We start from the raw sequence: 12,054 nt of genomic DNA on the forward strand, positions 1-12,054 counted from the left end.
AGGATATGGATGAGACTTTGGGGTTCCGTGGGGAGCAGGGTGATGTCCCAAGTCTGACACAAATGAAATTCTGTAATATGGAGATCACATCTGGACATCTTTGGCCAAGCTTAATTCAGAGGGAATGAGATCAAACAACCACACAAGTGATCCAGGAAGAGTAACATCAATGTAGAGAGAGGGGACAAAAGTTATCTGTTAGACTCTGTAGAACAGTGATTCTCTTGGCCTGTAGAATCATCTGGAAAGCTCTGAAAACCAATATGTGTCTCTACCCCAGGCTTACGAAATCAAAATCATCATGTGGATCCAGGCTTGAAAACCACAGGTGTAGACCAATTTTCAAAAGCATTCAGGTTGTTTTCAGTTTGGAGCTGTTGTGAGTAATGCTGCTAAGAACATCCATGTGCGAGTCTGTGGACACTCGTAAATGGATAGAAAACAATGCCGTCTATCCATACAATGGGATGCTTTTCAACAATAAAAAGGAACAAACTACGGACACATACTCCATCATGGATGAGCCTCGGACACAGTATGCGAAGTGAAAAAGAGAAGACAGACACAGAGACCACAGATTACATAATTTTATTTACCCGAAATGTCCAGAAAAGATAGAAAAGAGAAAGTAGATTAGTGGTTGCCTGGAGCTGGGGGTGGGAATAATGATTATCTATAAATGGGCATTAGGGATCTTTGTGTGTGTGTGTGTGTGTGTGTGTGTGTGTGTGTGTGTGTGTGTGTAAATGTTCTCTAACTGATTTATGATGATGGTTGCACCACTTAGTAAAGGTACTAAAATCATCAAAGTGTGTAATTGAGATGGATGAATTCCCTGATCGGAAACTATACCTTAATGAAGTTGTTTAGAAAAGCAATGCAGTGAGGCCACGAGGAGCAATGGTGGCAGTGGACTGTTTGAAAGCCGTGGATTCCCCTGCTTAAGTGTGGAAGTTGGACAGCTACCTCCCTACCCCACCCACACCTCCACCACACGTACACAGCGTAAACCCGACCTCTTTCCAGTGTATGTGAAATTGATGAGGAGACCCAGAGAGGGCTATCAGATTTTTTTGCCAGTCTAGTAGGTGAGGGCTCTATGATTACTTGGAAAAATAAGAGAATTACCACTATATTTTCATACTAAGTTTATAGAACAGCTGAGACCAGTTATATGAGGATGAAGTGAGATGATACATGTAGAAATGACACAGGGAGAGTGCCTTGGCAGGAGGAAGACGTACAATAAATGAGTCCCCTTCCCCTCTGCCTCGGGCAAACCCCATTGTCTTTCCTCTTTATGATCTACTCGCATCCCATTGTTCACCATCAGAACTATCCATGTATCGGTCGGGACTTTCACTTTCTCCACAACCCTTAGAATCACCTACGTGATTCTATGTGTCAGTACTAAAGACTTTTCCGGTAGACTCACTGATAATCTCTCTCCCTCTCTCTCTCACTCTCTTTTTATTTGGGATGTTAAAACTCTCTGGAGAACTAAAGATATTGCTTTTGCTCTCATTTTCTAAACTGGGAAAGCCAGGGAATCAGAGCAGAGATGGTGATTAGGCCAAGCCCTGAGTTGGTTACCATCAGAATCGGTACTTTTCACCATATCACACTGACCGAGCCCATCGTCAGCTGTGAACAGTCTACAGAAGTACTACTAAAGACCTAATTTCTGCCTGTGCACCATCTCACACTGGCACAAGCACAGAGACCTCACCCTACTGGTGAGACATCTTGATGATATGACCTAATGGAGGCATTTTGAAATCTGAGGGTGCAGTTGAGCAGCTGTGTGACTGTGGGCAAGTTGCTTAACTCTTCAGACTTTTTCTTGGTCTGTTAATATGGGAAGGCCTGTTGCACAAGGCAGTTATGAAAATTCAATGAGATTGTATACACAAAGAGTGCAAGCACAGTGAATACTCATTATCTTCCGCAAGCTTCAGAAAAGCAAGAAACTGCAATATTGTCATCAATTGTCAAAGGTCGTGGCTATCTATGTCTCTTGAGATCAGAAAGCATTTGCGTATCTGGCAGTCCCAGGGTCATCAATCAGAGCATCGTTTTGAGTGGGTTGGAACTGAAAATACAAATGTTGAAAGTGAATCTGGGCTCTTCCAACGAGGTTGTTTCTAGGAATGAATCACTTGCTGTAATTGAGAAAGTCACTGCAGTGACTTGAGAAAGATATCTTAGTTTTCTCACCTAGGCAAACAAATGTGGCTAGGCAAATGTCTCTAACACTTGCCATTAGCTTGCTTACTTCTCATTTGAAGCTTCATAAAATCAAAACATAAAACTGTGTTTCTGTCCATCACTTACTGGACTATTCCAAGAATTTGGGGGGCACCTCATAAAAGGGAAAGATGGGCCAGTTATCATTTTGAATTGTCACTTGTATTCATCCATGTCTTTAATTTAGTATCTCATCTCTCACTTTCCCCACATGAATCCATCTTGATGCTCTGGATAAATTTCTAATTGTTATACACAACAAGATTGTTCTGCTTTAATGTCAGCTTTTACAGTTTGATTATTTATATATATGCTTAAGAAATCATTTATACTGCTAATATCCTCTTGAAAAAAACATTTTCTTTCCCTGCTAATCAGTTGCAATGCCTTGGAGGGGTTACCCACACCTATAGTTTCAGATGCAAAGGCTTGTAAATGGTTTTATTTTAAATTTTAATTAATTATTCCAACTTCTAGCAGCTGTGCTAGTGAAGTGGTTGTTAATTCCCCATGGTAGAGATAATGTGGGCAGACGGAAGGGAGCCACATTACTGCTGGCAGACCCTGAAAGAAGGAGGGAGGAGAAAGCTGCCAATTATGTCAAGTGGCCCAAATTCCGCGACATGCTGACTCTGCATGGAATCAGAATGCTTGAAAAAGTCATTCATGCTGCCTTGAACCTGGAAAAGCCACTTAGCAGTGACAGCCATCCCTTTGGAGGAAACCCAGTGGAAACAAACAGGTTTCAGGGGGATCTTGCTAATTCTCAATAGCAGAAAGACATCAAACCATGCTGAGAATTTAGTCAGCTGTCCTCTTGTCAAGCACAAATTCCCAAGCTCCACTGGAAGTCTGGCCCAGAGTGCTGGGAACTGGGTCCATTTTGAGTGGGGGCACTGGTCATTTGATGCAGCAGGAGTATCTGTCACTCAATATCAAGTGTAAATTCCTTACATCTAATGACAAGGTGGGCAGTCGAACATCTTCCTCTGCAGAAGGCATGGATTTGAGTTCAGCTCTATTCTCTACCAGCCGTGTGAGACTGGCCAATAAAGAAGAGAGTAATCCCTGCCTTATAGGACTGCAGGGCTGCTGTGAGGATCAAGTGTGATAATATTTCTAAAACCCTTAATACTGGAACTGGTTAGGCGTTCAACACACATTTCTTTTCAGATATTTTCTATGCATGTTTTTACATAATTGAGATGGCAATGCATATAGAATTTTGTCTGAGATAGAAATGAGTTCAAAATCATATTCTATTAGAACTCAAGACATGGCTCTATTGTTCTAACAGATGATGTCAATATAGTTCTGATTTCTTTTTGTATAAACATTTTCCTTTTTCTTCACTATTTTAGCATTTTCTATGCCACTTTATTTTTTTAAATTTATTTTATTGAAGTATAGTTGATTTATAATGTGTTAATTTCTGCTGTACAGCAAAGTGACTCAGTTATACATATATATATATTATTTTTTATATTCTTTTCCATTATGGTTTACCACAGGATATTGAATATAGTTCCCTGTGCTATGTAGTATGACCTTGTTGTGTATCCATTCTCTCTAGAATAGTTTGCATCTGCTAATCACAAACTCCTAATCCATCCCTTCCACACCTCTTCTTCCCCTTGGCCACCACAAGTCTGTTCTCTCTGTGAGTCTGTTTCTGTTTCATAAATAAGTTCACCTGTGTCATATTTAGATTCCAGGTATAAGTGATATCATATAGTATTTGCCTTTCTCTTTCTGACTTACTTCACTTAGTATGATAATCTCTAGGTCTATCCATGTTGTTGCAAATGGGAAATTTTCATTCTTTTTTAAGGCTGAGTAGTATTCCATTGTATACATACACTGCATCTTCTTTAACCATTCACCTGTTGATGGACATTTAGGTTGCTTCCATGTCTTGGCTATTGTAGATAGTGCTGCTATGAACATTGGGGTGCATGTATCTTTCTGAATTATAGTTTTGTCCAGATATATGCCTAGGAGTGGGATTGCTGGATCATATGTCTATGCCACTTTAATTTCCTGGAAATTTAAATTTGTGTATATATGTATATTTTTTCTTCCAGTTTTATTGAGATATAATTGATATACAGCACTGTATACATTTAAGGTGAACAGCATAATGATTTGACTTACATACATCGTGAAATGATTACCACAAGAGGTTTAGTGAACATGCATTAACTCATACAGATACAAAACAATAGGAAAAGAAAATATTTTTTCCTTGTGGGGAGAACTCAGGCTTTACTCTCTTAACTTTCATATATAATGTACAGCAGTGTTAATTATATTAACCATATTGTACATTATATCCCCATATTTATATATCTTGTAACTAGAAGTTTGTACATGTGGACCACCTTCATCCAATTCTTCCTCCCCTGCACCCCACAAATCTCTTTTTCTATGAGTTTGTTTGTTTGTTTCGTATAACTGACCTACAACACTATGTTAGTTCCTGGTGCACAACATAGTAATTCAATATTTCTATACATTACGAAATAATCACCACTATAAATCTAGTTACCATTTGTCACCATACAAAGTTATTACATAACTATGAGCTATATTCCCCATGCTGTTAATTTCCCTGTGACTCATTTATTTTGTAACTGGAAATTTGTACTGCTTAATCTCTCTCACCTAATTCACTCATTTTCTTTTTAATTTTTGTGATCTAATGTATTGTCATAGATAAGGGTTTGATTTAGCAATATTTTAAGGATATCTGCATCTAGGTTCTTAAAATCTGTTGGATGATATATTTTGTCTAGTTTGCTAGTTGTTTACTGTGGGAAGACTAGCCCAGTACCAGTTACTCAATCATAGCCAGAAGAAGAAGACTTTAGCATTTTGTTTTACTACCTGGGATTCAGATAACTTCACCAGGGTATATTTAGATGTGATGTTTGTCTTCCTTATCACTGCATTTAAAATAGTGCCTGAGACACAAGTGGTCAATAAAAACTTGTTGAACAAATGAAATATCCCAGCTGATTACCTGGTCAGCCCCTTCTTCAGCTCAGGAAATTTATTCCTTATTACTTATATGGTAATTTCCTCTCTTACATTCTTCCTGGAACACTTACTAAACAGATGTTGGACTTTCTGGATATATCTGTCATGTATCTTAATACCCACCCCCTATGTTTGATTTTTTTTTAAACCAGTTCTGAGAGAATGCCTTGGCTTAGTAATCCCAGTCCATATTTTAGTCTTCATTGGTATTCATCCTTCTATGCAGACCATTCATCTACTAAATTTTAGACTTTGGTTTGGCAATCATGTTTTTCTTTCTTTTATTGAAGTATAGTTGATTCACAATGTTGTGTTAGTTTCTGGTGTACAGCAAAGTGATTCAGTTATACATTTACATGTACATATTCTTTTCCATACTCTTTTCCATTATGGTTTGTTACAGGATATTGGACATAGATCCCTGTGCTATACAGTAGGACCTTGTCTTTTATATATAGTAGTGTGTATCTGCTAATCCCAAACTCCTAATTTATCCCTCTCCCCACCTTTTCCCTTTGGTAAACATAAGTTTGTTTTCTATGTCTGTGAGTCTGTTTCTGTTTTGTAGTTTATTTGTATCATATTTTAGATTCCACATATAAGTGATATCATATAGTATTTGTCTTTCTCTTTCTGACAACTTCACTTAGTATGATCATCTCTAGGTCCATCTATGTTGCTGCAAATGGCAGTATTTCATTCTTTTTTATGGCTGAGTCATATTCCATTGTATACATGTATCTCCTTTATCCATTCCTCTGTTGATGGACATTTAGGTTGCGCCCATGTCTTGGCTATTGTGAATAGTGCTGCTGTGAACGTTGGGGAGCGTGTATCTTTTTGAATTAGAGTTTTCTCTGGATATATGCCCAGGAGTAGGATTTTGTTTTTGAGAGTTCTGGTTCTTTCCTTTCCTTTGCAGCCTGTTCTTTCTTATTGATGTGATAACTTGATAAATTTCCTTCAGCTTATTGCATTAACTGTTCCCTCACACATTAATTTGTTATTTACTGTATTTTGAAATTCTTTTTCACACGGTTAGATTTCTTCAAATGTATGGTATTTATTGGTTGCTGTTCATAATTATTGATGAAATTTAAATTGAGCGATGTTGCCAGCTGGGGAATAATTCCTCAGTCCAGGTGAAATTTCATGTTCTCTTGGCAATGAGTGCAGATTTAGATCATCAGTGCCTTAGTGTCAGTGTTTTTGTAAGAGAAGGGAGTGGAGGAGGGGATGGGAGACTAAGTGGAGTTTCCTTTAAGATGTGTAAATGGAGGATTTTTCACCTTGAGTAAGTGATCTCTTTTTGTCTTTCCTGGAGGCTATAAGTTATCTGAGGCACAGCCCCATCTCACTGGACATACATCTCACTCTGGGAGTCTTTGTCAGAATTTCTGAGTCAAAGATGGTACATAAAACATTATCCTAGGTTCAAATGTCAGATAAAGACCCTCTGATATGCAGGGCCTGGCTTAACTGCTCTACCTTATGATTACTCACTCTGCTAATAATCCATGGCCTTTTGTTCTTTATCCGTTCTCCTTCCACTGTCAGTCCTTTCCAGCTCCTTTTCTCTTCCATCAGGCTGTTTTGGTGGTACCCTTCCCATCCTTCTAGTTCTACTATGGATTTTTAAAAATGTGTATACTTTTCTTCTGTCATTTTAGTCCTGCACATTCAACCACAAGTCTCCATGTACAATTTTATATCCTATTTTATTTTACAATGCCTGTCTCCAAGCATTTTCTCTGTCACTAAATGTATTCACACCCATGTAAAATCAAACTCAAAAAGCCCAGATAAAACAAGCAAACAGATTTGAGTGAGCCACTTGTCTGAGCAGAATATAACAGCCAGTGCTTGTTTCTTCCACAGTGATTAGGAAACAATTAAACCAATATTAGGAAAAGGAGTAGCAAGAAGTAACATGTCATTTGCAACGTCCATCTGAGAGAGTTAACGTGTGTTTATCACTGGGGACAACCCTCGATGAAACGGATCTTCATTCAAAGTACTTTAAAACAGCAGAGATCAATGGACAGAATAGATTTTCAAGAAGAAGGGAATGGAATTAGCATATAGGACACATAAACTTCTTGACCTTGTATATAAAGCCGTAAAAGTGGTACTTCTTACAGACATATTCCCATTCAAAAGGTGAAGCTGTGGAGTTTTTTTGGTTTTTGTTTATTTTTTTAGGAAGAGCTGAGCTGAACAAATTATGGTCACCAGGCAACTGGAGTGTGGGAATGGGTTTGTATATTTTTTGTATTTTTTTTCACTTATGACTTGATTGATTCAGTCATTAAACAAATATAAATCAAGTATTCACAACAGACACCAAACACTACTCCTACAGTGAAGGAATTCACAGTCTAACAGAAGAGGGGAAAAGTAAGCACATCATTTAGAATACTGTAAATTTGTCCTACAATAAGATTAATAATATGGTCTATGAGATCCCATAAGAACCTAATTAAATATTGGGGAAGAGACGGCTTCTCAAAGGAAGAACAACTAATCAGAAGCCAGAAGGACCAGTAGGAATTAATCAGGTAAAGAGCAATGGAAAGGATTTTTTAGATTGAATAGATGTTCAAGCATTCAGAGGCACTAGTGAGAATGGTATGGTCCAAAAGAATTGTAAATAGCTCCACATGACTGAAGTAAAGAGTGTGAGAGGAGGGACTTCCCTGGCAGTCCAGTGGTTAAGCCTCTGTGTTTCCACTGCAGCGGGAGTGGGTTCAATCCCTGGTCGGGGAACTACAATCCTGCTTGCCTCACGGTTCAGCCAAAAAAAAAAAAAAGAGAGAGAGAGAGAGGGTGAGGGGAAAAGTGCAAAAATAATGCTGGAAAGGTATGTGGATCTTTGATTTGAGCTGAGTTTCTGGCAGAAGAATAGCATGGTCGAGTTTGGCTGCAGAGTGTAGAATAGATTCCAGAAAGCAGACCTGGAATCATGGAGACCTCTTAGGGGAGTGTCATAGATATCCAGCTGAGCAATGGTTGTCCCTTTCACTAAGGCATTGTCAGCATAGGTGAAGGTAAACAGAGGAGTTCTAGGACTACTTAGCAGTTATAATAAGTAGAATCTGGTGAGTGTGTGCACTTGACGGTGGGGGAGAAGAATGTGTCAATGTTGACATCCTTTCATTATCGGGTAAATGCAAGTCCATTCACAGAGATGAAGAGTGTGGATGGGAACAATGACGAAGGACAAGTTTTGGGAGAAGATAATATTTCAGTTTTGGGTGGGAGGCACCAGTGGAACTATACAGTGGGCAGCAAGATATGTTAATATGCAGCTCCTGTGGGAAATCTGAGCTGCAGATTATATCTGGGGGGGAGGGGCCCTAAGTGGTAGTGATCATTGGAAACATGGGACTAGGTAAAAATCACCCCAAAAAAGAGCATAAAGAGATAAAATATGATAGAGAAAAGAGGAAAATTAGACTAGATTGGTGTATTAGCTCAGGCTGCCATTTAAAATGCCACAGACTGGGTGGCTTAAATGACAGAAATTTATTTTCTCACAATTCTGGAGGCTGGAAGTCTAAAGTCAGGGTGCCTGAATAGTCGGGTTCTGGTGAGAGCCCTCCTCCTGCTTCATGGTTTACATATGGCCACCTTCTTGCTGTGACCCTACGTGGTGGAGAGAGAGAGAGAGAGGAATTGGTTTGTTGATGGATTGATTTCTGGCAGCACTAAGTTTCAGGATGAACCTTCAAGCCCCAAACTCCCAAATCTTTTCCTTTGATCACCGTAAGCGCCCCAATTTTCTTTCCAGCTACACAATCCAAAAATTCCCTCTTTTGCGTAAGCTAGTCTGAGTTGTGTTCACACTCCTAAAATTTTTGAAGAATACCGAATAATACTGAGATTGTTGGTGTGGAGATGAAAGCAAGAACACTGTGATTTGAGGAATCAATAAAGGGTGAGAAAGTAGAGAAAAGTGTAGTTGGTTTGTAAGAGAGGTTCCTCCCTTTCTACAACAAACATTTCCTGTTCTACCTACTGGCGATTTAGCATTGAACATAGGTGATAGATATCTGCATCTATAGCTGAGTGTGAATAAATCTCTTCGATAAAAAAAAATTCTGTTGAATATCAAAATGCAGAGCCTATTTATGGTATGACCCAACCTTCACTTCTACAGTATTGCATGTGTAGCAATAATATTGAATTTTTACTTTAACACTGCAAGGGCAAACATTTTCATTTGTGGAAGATAGCCAAAGCAGAACTTCTCCCTTAAATACAACACTGGTTTGGGGAAGGAAGATGTAAACAGAAAGACACTTTCCCAGATTGAATCTGCTCTTTGTCCTTCTTTCCCATGGTGAGCATTCGCTTATGCTTTCAGCCCAGATGAGCACACGGAGCATGAAATGGCACCACCATTGTGAGGACCTGGGACGAGGGGGGATATAGAAACAGACCTTCTGCACCAGGCAACACGGTATCTTGTGTTGCTGCCAATTAATTAGTGATGAGTTTGTCATGTTGCCTGTCGCCCAGGATGATTAATCTGAGCCCAAATCCAACGACACCAGTAAGGAAAGTTCACAGCAAGATAAGCTGTGAGTGACAATGTTACCCTTTAGAAGAAGGGGAGCTGACAGAATGAAATGCAACCCCCTGCCTCCCCCTCACTGGCTTCCAGCCTGTCATGATAAAATCCCTGAGCTCCTACTGTGACTAACGAGCTGAGAAGGCATGCTTTAGAGTCACATGAACAGGGACTAGGAGGACGTAAAGGGGCGCTGGGGTTCACTTCTCAAACCTGCTCATCCCACGCATGAGGGCGTGGAGGTCCAGAGAGGTCATTTCACTTGCTTACAGACACCCAGCAAGTTGTTAGCTGGGCTGGGGCCCCAGCTCTGTCTTTTGACCCTCAGTGTTGTCCCTGTCCTGCTGTATCACAGAGTTCTGCTCTCACACCATTTTCTTCTCCTACAGAGGAGAGGTAGAGTTGTGTTTGTTTGTTTGAAATCACATGACCCAACTTTATTTATTTATTTATTTATTAACATCTTTATCAGAGTATAATTGCTTTACAATGGTGTGTTAGTGTCTGCTTTATAACAAAGTGAATCAGTTATACATATACGTATATCCCCATATCTCCTCCCCCTTTCGTCTCCCTCCCACCCTCCCTATCCCACTCCTCTAGCTGGTCATAAAGCAGCGAGCTGATCTCCCTGTGCTACGCAGCTGCTTTCCACTAGCTAGCTATTTTGCATTTGGTAGTGTATATACGTCCATGCCACTCTCACTTCATCCCAGCTTACCCTTCCCCGTCCCTGTGTCCTCAAGTCCATTCTCTAGTAGGTCTGTGTCTGAGGAGAGGTATAGTTTTGAAAACACTCTTGAAGGACATGAGATTAGAGGCCTGCAGATCTAAGTTCTGGTCCAGCCTCTGGCATCAGCTTCCCCTGTAAAGCAGCAATGGAAGGAGAAGCTGTCTGCCAATGGGGCATCTTGATTGTTTTCCATGTGGCTGCTCATTCTTCAGTAGGCCAGATCTACTTCCTTCTCTGATGGTCTCAGAGAAGCATTCCAAGAGAGTGAAGGTGGGCACTGCAAGACCTCTTGATACCTAGACCTCAAAACTTGTACAATATCAATTCTACCATTTTCTTTTTTTTTTCAGTAAATATTTTTAGTTTTAAGTTTTTTAAAATTTTTATTGGGGTATAGTTGATTTACAGTGTTGTGTTAAATTATACCACTTTCTATTCGTCAAAGAAAGTTACTGGGCCAACCCAAACTCAAGGTGTGGGGAAACAGACTCCAGTTCTTGTTGAGAGGAGTGGCAAATTTACATCACCAAGGGTCATACGGGATAACACTTATTTTTTTCAGTGATCTTTGCAAATTGCATCTTTCATCTCTGGCAGTCTAGAAATTTGAAGTCCCCACAAAACAGCAAAATAACTCCACTAACCACATTACCCAAATACACTTTATGTATTTTCTCTGGATCATGTTGTTTATGAAGTGCTCCCAATTATTTTGTTGTGGCGGTGGTGTATAAGGGGGCGGCACTGAGAGAAAATATAAGCATGTGTATGTGGATCATGTAATCACATATATGCGTGCATGTCAGTTTATGTTCAAGTGTATGTTTTAAATTGATATTTGACTTACTGTTCAGAAAAGATGTCATATGACACAAAAGAATGTGTAATATCAAAAGAGAAAGCCCAAATTCAAAATAGATGCAAGATAATTTTCAAAACAGAAAAGAAGAGCAATAAAATGGAGCCAGAAATGACTTAAAATGCATAGACTTATGTCCTTAACCACTTCTGTTGGGCAAAGTATAAACTTGACTCTGGGCTTCCCAGGAGACACTGTGAAGAGCACAGCACGTGGCTACTGCAGAGAGAGATGGAGAAAGTAGTGACTTTTCATCTCTTGGTCATAAAGCCTCCTGTCAAGATTGCATTCCCTCCATTGGATTCCATGACCTACTCATATAAGTTTATCTGCTTTTTCTCTTCATAGCTTGAATGGAGCTTCTCTATGATCAATTTCAATTTTGCTTTAAAATGTGATTTCTTAAACATTGGAGTATAATTGCTTTACAGTGGTGTGTTTCTGCTTTATAACAAAGTGAATCAGCTACACATATGTAATCTTAATGAAAAGCAGAGACCAACAGTGGAGCCACCATGGCCTCTGTGTTCTGTCCACGGTGCTGAGCTAGGGGAAAGCCAAAGGTGGACAGAGCCCCTGATTTCTAAGTGCCTCTAGGCTGTG

This window comes from Hyperoodon ampullatus (assembly GCF_949752795.1).
Source record: "Hyperoodon ampullatus genome assembly, chromosome: 14".
NCBI classification, from domain to species: Eukaryota; Metazoa; Chordata; class Mammalia; order Artiodactyla; family Ziphiidae; genus Hyperoodon; species Hyperoodon ampullatus.